This window comes from Peromyscus leucopus, chromosome 20 (genome assembly GCF_004664715.2).
Source record: "Peromyscus leucopus breed LL Stock chromosome 20, UCI_PerLeu_2.1, whole genome shotgun sequence".
NCBI classification, from domain to species: Eukaryota; Metazoa; Chordata; class Mammalia; order Rodentia; family Cricetidae; genus Peromyscus; species Peromyscus leucopus.
The window spans coordinates 6,769,997-6,777,769 of record NC_051080.1 but is presented as its reverse complement, the minus strand read 5'-3'; positions in this window follow the sequence as shown (position 1 = coordinate 6,777,769).

Genomic DNA, 7,773 nt, shown 5'->3' with positions numbered 1-7,773 from the left:
TCCAAAAGTGGTTCTGCCTGTTATGTGTGCATACGTGTGTCTGGGTTTTAATGGCGGCCTCTCCTTGCAGTTAAAACCAGTAGCTCTTAGAGCAAAGACCCTATGTCCTTAATGAGTGGTTTGTTTTTTTTTTGGTTTTTCGAGACAGGGTTTCTCTGTGTAGCTTTGCGCCTTTCTGAACTCACTTGTAGCCAGGCTGGCCTCGACTCACAGAGATCGCCTGGCTCTGCTCCGTGTTGGATAAAGCGTAGCAAACGCCCGCAATGATGTTTTTGACAGCCTTTTATTTAGTAAACTATTCAAAACAGCTTAAAGGAATTCCGAGAGTTCCTGTAAAAGGATCGGAGTCCTCACAAGGAAGCGGCAGAAATGGAACTTTCTGTGTGATTCGATGTTCTCAAAGAATCCTTGAATTTTAGAACTAGAAGAACTAAAGACATAAATGTTAACATTTGCGAATGGGGAAACTGAGTCCAAAAAAAATGGCTTCACAAGTCTTTCCTACTCCTACTTATTATTGTTACTGTTTACATCAGTGTGTGTGTGTGTGGTGTGTGTGTGTGTGTGTGTGTGTGTGTAGGGAGAGGGTCTCAGGCATCCCAGATCAGCCTCAACTATGAACATGACTTTGAGCTTGCCCTCCTGCCTCTGCTTCCTAAGTGCTGAGATTACAGATATGCACTACAATGTCTGGCTTATGGGGTACTGGGAATCCAACTCCAAGGCTTCATGGATGCTAAGCAAGCATTCTACCAAACAAGCTATGTCTCCAGCCTCCATTAACACTCTAAGCTCAGGACTGAGGTTTCAGCAGGTGAGTGTCATCTCCAGAAGGGAAGAGTAGGTAGGGGTGGGACACTCACTAGAAATTGTTTAGTGAACAAAAAGCTATGTATGTTAGTTAGATGGGAGGCTTACCTGTGATTTGGTGATCCCAGGACTAGTCCTGGTTTGTGGATGTGAGGAAATTGGAGAAAGGTAAGCAACACTTCATGGCAATGTGAATTATCATTGTAGAATTATTCTGCAAATTGGAAGGGACCACCTAGTCACATGCCCTTTGGGGGTCAACTCTGAGAAATGGCCATACCCAGTATTCTGTAAGACTATTCTGTAAATCACTAAATGTGTTTAAACATTAGGTCCCTTCTCAGATAAAATACTCAACTAAGATACGAGTGATTGGAATTTTGAACTGACGGATTGGACTGGTTCATAGGTCCTTAGTCTCAATCTCTAAAGGTGATAATGTTATTCTACAAGAGTGACATTTATGAAATCACAAGAAACCGAGACCAGATGGTTCCAGAAGAAATACACAGCACTTGGTGATCCACCACCACCACCAAAGAGGACATATTCCTGGAGAAAGGGGTCTAGAGAGAACCCAGTATCTGAGATCCTGGGACTGAAAGCAGTCACTGCTCAGTGTTGAATACCGAGATAATGCTCTATAGGGGTATGGGTATGGCTGCACCCCAAGTTTCTAAAGAGACCATGCAAACTGACACAGCACTGGTGTAACCATTTGATGAATAGTTGAAGCAGCATGGTGATAACCTTTGAGGAACTTAGAAGTGGTGGGGGGGGGGCCAGAATTTGCCAGAATGTCAACAGAATCTGGAGAGGGGCCAATGACTGGCAGTGGCTTGGCACCAACAATCCTCGATGTCCAGTTACCTTAATTCTGAGTTCATTCCCCAAACAGCTTCTGGTCTGTCAGTTGAGTTTTTATATTTTCAGGATTAAGCCAATAAATGGGTATTCTGTTCTCTCCGAGAGAGCTAGATTGGTAAGTGTTAGTCTTCCATTCATCTGTCTCATTGTGCCTGATGAGCCATGGTCTCAGATGAAGTGCCGAGGGCCAGACAGTGAGCTGGTGATGAATTCCCTGGGTTATGGATTGAACAGTGGTAGCTATTCAATGATGGTTGTTTCCTAGGGGGTAGAGCAAAAAGATTTGGTCAGGTATAGTGTTTTCATATATAGAATAGGTATATCTTCATAGCTTGGAGAGTCACAAATCTGAAATCCATGTGTAGTGGCTATTCTTACTTGTCTATGTCTAGAATTAACTAAAACCCAGTCAGCTGGGTAGACAGCTATTGTTGGACTAACTGGATCACAGGCAGTAAGCCATTCTAATAAACCCCCTTTTCTCAGATAGATAGATAGATAAATAGATAGATAGATAGATAGATAGATAGATACATACATACATACATAATAGATGTGAAGTATATACATATATATGTATATGAAATATCTATATATTCATTCTATCAGTTCTGTTCCTCTAGAGGACCCTAACACAGATTTGTTACCAGAAGCAGTTCCAGACCAACACAAGCATAAGCCTGAATATTTTAAGGATCTGGCATAGGCTTTCCAATTTGCCAACACCTACAGTTACCAAAGCCTCCCCAGTTACTGAACCTTCTAGAAGCTCAGAGAATACTGAAAGCCCATGGTGTGAACTGTTTTACAAGCTTCAGAAGACAGATGCATTTGATTATCCTGATTGACCACTTGTGAGAGACTGAGGAGTTGGTCACTCTGTATGTAAAACTTTTGTCAGTTTATGGAGAAAAGAAGGAGGATGATGATGCTAGCTGGTTGCTCTTAGCCTCCAGTGGGTAACTTGACAGAGGAAAGAAATGGGCTCTGTGATAAAATTAACCAACCTCTAGCATCTCAGAATAGGGTGAAGGACAGTGAACTCAGTGATAAAACTGCCTGGCTTTAGACGAACATAAACAGTCTACAGGTTTCTGAGTGTGCCCTGGAGGAGACTCTTCTCTCCAGCAACCACAGCTCAAGCTGTGGAAAATCCAATCGAAGTCATCATGAGAAAGTTGGCTGAATTATAGCACAAAGTCAGTCCCAGCCTCAAAGGATGTCTGGAGTACCGTGAAGAATGGGATCCTGTAACGTGGGATGGGAATGTGTGGGAGGGGCCTATTGAAGCTGAGACCTTAGAACCTTCAGCTTCTCAAGGGCTTATCTCACCTGAGGAAGCAGTCTCTCCCCACCTCAGCAGAGGCACTCCCACCCCACCCCTGAAATTCTGCCTTTTCTACCTGACTGAGGAAATTAATCCCTCATCGTCTGCTAAACCAGCAGAGACTTTCTCTGAAGGAGATGCCAGCGGAGATGATACTGATATCTTCAGGGCCCACCCATAGTTGTCTCCAGACCTACCTATAACCAGACTTGAGGCAAAGCAGGCTCCTAGAGGGGAGGTCGAAAGCACCCATGAGGATGTAAGTGTGCTACGCTGCTAGAGCTGAATGAGTTTGCTAATTCATTCAGGCAGAAGTCTGGGAATGTGTGTGGGAATGGATTTTAAGGGTGTGGGATCATGGAGGAAAGAACATTAAACTTGATCAGGCTGAGTTTATTTACACGGGCCCACTATCTGGAAGCCCACACAGCTTTAAAAATGTGTCACAAGTTTGACTGGCTGGAGCATTTGTCAAAAACGGCACACTGAAAAGGAGCTGGAGATGTCAAACATCCCTTGGCTTAGTGTTGATGATGGGATTTTAAGGCTCAGGGAGATTGCAGTGCTGGATTGGGTATGCTACTTATAACTTAATCCCATAAGATGCAAAATGGAAGCGCTCTGTTGTCACCCTATTCCTTGGCCAGACCTTAGGGTTGAAATCCTGATGCTGTTGGATGAATTAAGAGGGACCCATGGCCTTTTACAAGGGCATCTATCTGTACCCTGGGGGAAGGGAAACAATCGGGGGTTATTGGATACTGGTTCTGAATTGGCGCTGATTCCAGGGGACCCCAAGAAACATTGTGGCCCTCCAGTTAAAGTAGGGACTTCTGGAGGTCAGGTGATTAATAGGGTTTTGACCAAAGGCTGACTCATAGTAGGTCCAGTGGGTCCCTGAACTCATCCGAGGTTATTTCCCCAGCCCCAGGATATAGTTGGGATAGATACACCTTAGAAGTTAGCAGAATTCTCACACTGGTTCCCTGACCTGTGGAGTGAGGGCTGTCATGGTGGAAAGGCTACCTGGAAGCCTTTAGTGTAGCCTCTGCCAAGGAAAATAGTGAATCAAAATCAGTTTTGCATCCCTAGAGGAACTGCAGAAATCAGTGCCACCATCAAGGACTTGAAAGACGCAGGGGTGTTCCCACCACATGTCTCTTTCATTCTCCTGTCTGGCCAATGCAGAAGACAGATGGGTCATGGAGAATGACAGTTGACTATTGAAAACTCAATCAAATAGTGACTGGCTGCAGCTGCTCTACCAGATGTGGTCTCCTTCCTTGAGCAGATTAGCAGCACATCTCCTGGTACATGGTATGCAGCTATTGATCTAGCAAACGCCCTTTTTCTTGGTACCTGTCCACAAGAAGCAGTTTGCTTTCAGTTGGCAAGGCCAGCAGTTTACCTTTACAGTTTTGCCTCAGGGACATATTAACTCTGCAGCCCTGTGTCATAACTTAGAAGGGATCTCTATTGTCTGTCTCTTGCATAAAATAATAGCATTGGTGCACTATATTGACAACATTATGCTGATTGGACCAAGTGAGCAGGAGGTAGCAACCACTTTGGATTGTCGGTAACATATGCACACCAGAGGATGGGAAATAGATCCAACTAAAATTCAAGGGCCTGCTACCTCAGTGAAATTCTTCAGAGGCCAGTCGTGTGGGGCATGCAGAGATACTTCTAAGGTGGAGGGTGAGTTATTGCACTCGGCCCCTCCCACCACCACCACAAAAGAAGCACCGTGTTTATTGGACCAATGTGGATTCTGGAGACAGCACGTTCCCCACTTGGGTGTGTGACTCCAGGCCACACACCTGTGACTGGGAAAGCTGCTGGCTTTGTGTGGGGCCTGGAACAGGAGAAGCCTCTTCAACACGTCCAGGCTCTACCACTGGGACCACACGATTCAGCAGATCCAGTGGTACCCGCGGTGTCCGTGGCAGCTAGGGAGGCTGTGTGGAACCTTTGGCGGCTCCTGTCGGTGAACCACAGAAGAGACCTTTGAGGTTTTGGAGCAAGGCTCTCCCATCCTCGTCAGACAAACTTTTTCCCTCTGAGAGGAGACACAGCTCTAAGCCTGCTATCGGGCCTTAGTGGAAGGTGGACATTTGACAGTGGGCCACCATGCAAGCTGAGCTGACCATCTTGAGGTGGGGGGGGGTTCTCTAACTCACCAGGTCATAAAGTAGGAAGTGCCCAGCAGCAGCATTATCAAGCAGAAGTGGTATAATGTGATTGGACCAAGCAGGTCCTGCAGGTATAAGCAAGTTACATGAAGAAGTTGCCCAAATGCCTATGGTTTCTTCCCCCATTATACTGCCATCTGTTGCCCAGCGGGCACCTATAGACTCCTGAGGTTCCTGTGATCAGTTGGCTGTGGAAGACAGGACGAGGGCCTGGTCTACTGATGACTCTGCCAGTCATGTGGGCACCACCCAGAAGTGGACAGCTGGGGCATTACAGCCCCTTTCTGGGACAACCCTGAGAGACACAGGTAAAGGGGAAAGTGGGCAGAATACATGGTCATACGTTTTGTTTGGAGGGAGAAATGGCCCGATGTGCAATTATTCACTGTATCATGTGACTGGCTATAGCCCATGGATGGTCAGGGACTTGGAAAGAGCCTGAGTGGGAAATTGGTGAGAAAGAAAATCTGGGGAAGACATATGTGGAGAGATCTCTCCAAATGGGCAAAGGATGTGAAGATAGCGTGTGTCCCATGTAAATGCTCACCAAAAGATGACCTCATCTGAGAAGGAGTTCAATAATCAAGTAGATAGGATGGCCAGTTCTGTGGCCAGTCAGCCTCTGTTCCCAGCCATCTCTGTCATTGCCCAGTGGGCCCATGAACAAAGCGGCCGTGGTGGCAGAGGTGGGAGTTATGCGTGGTCTAGACAACATGGACTTCCACTCACCAAGGCTGAACTGACTACAGGTGTTGCCGAGCGCCAGATCTGCCAACAGCAGAGACCAACCCTGAACCCGGGATGCGGCACCGGCACAGCCACATCCACTAGGAACAGGGAGAGTCGGAAGCCGGGGCAGCTGTGTGGCACAGCTCCAGCACAGCTGGACCCAGTGTCACCCGTCACGCCGTCTCTCACTTTCGGTTTTGGTCTCTGTGTGTCATGTTCTTGGGGGCTTTCCACAGGATGGTTCATTTTATGTCTTTTCCGGAGCAAATTATTTCTAAGTACCTTCAGGAAAGTCCTAAACACACTACCCCTTCTGCTTGCAGAGAAATAACCTTCTCCAGCCCTACTCGGAACTCTTCCTGATGCGCTGGAGATTGTGATAAGCACAAAAACACTAGCGAGTTCTCCTTGAGGCCAGGGCTCCAGGATCTTCTTGATACATCCGATAATCAGAACAGTATAAACTTAGAAGGAGCTGACAGGTTCCAACTGGTCAGGATCATGGCAACAGATCACGGTTCTCCTACACTGCACTCAGAGTTTCCTGAAAGTGTAGCTTAGAAGACAGGGTATACCCTAGAGGAAAAGAACTCAGTAACAAAGTTAGGTTGGCTAAAATAACCTTTTATTATTTATATATTATATAATAAATAACAATTTATTATATTGTGTATATTTTATTATTGGCTAAAATATACACAATAGCATATATAGATGATGTAAGGATATAAGAAAGAAAAGAGTTAGGTATCAGGATTGGCCATTCATAAAGACTGGCTCACGGCCAGGCAGTGGTGGCGCATTCCTTTAATCCCAGCGCTTGGGAGGCAGAGCCAGGTGAATCTCTGTGAGTTCAAGGCCAGCCTGGTCTACAGAGTGAGATCTGTGTAGGCACCAAAGCTACACAGAGAAACCCTGTCTCACCCCCTCCCCCAAAAAAAATACTGGCTCACACCAGGCTATGGTGATATCATTTAACTAGGGACAAAAGTCTTTTCTTAAACAAATGTATAAAATTTTATAGAGATCCTAAATGCAAATACTGCATTTATACTAGAGATTGAGTAGCAGCTGCAGTAGCTTTGATGCCTGAGAAAGTTCTCAGGCTCACGCTGACTTGTAAGTAGCACTTTGACCACCAAGGGTTAATCATACATTGCTCAAAGCATGGTGACTCACCTGCACTGACTCGGATATTTTCTATTTGTCTAGTGCTTTGAAACCGCAAAGGCTGCCAGCCTGAGACCAGGCTGCCACATATTAAGTATGCTTGCTTTGGCAGAAATATTCTGTAGATTCTTTGAAGTGGGTTTATGGCACTGATAATGAAAGCCAAATCTGATCTCTCTGTACTTGCTAACTGTAACTGAACCTGTGACCCTGGACATGTGGTAGAAAGTCAAACATATCTGGGACAAGATGATATGATCTGTATCTCTTGGAAAACCATGAGTTTGCCTTTGTTTTATGAAATCTGTATAAATAAAGAAGCCACCTGACTGATAGTCAGAGCTGCGAGATTCCCCCAGCTTCGCTGCCTGACTCCACCCTCCCACACTGACTCCTTACCCACTCTCTGGGACCTGGCCATTGCTGGGGCTGGCCCTCGTCATGGCACCATTCCCCAGGGTGACTAGACAGCAAGCTGGTTGACAACACTGGACCACTTCTCCATGGACAGGACATTTTGTCCTTACTGGAGTAGATACTTATTCTGGTTATGGAATTGTCTTTCCTGCATGTAACCACCATCCGTGGACTTATGGAATACCTGATCCACCATCATAGTATTCCACACAGTACTGCTTCTGACCAAGGAACTCACTTCACAGCCAGAGAAGTGAC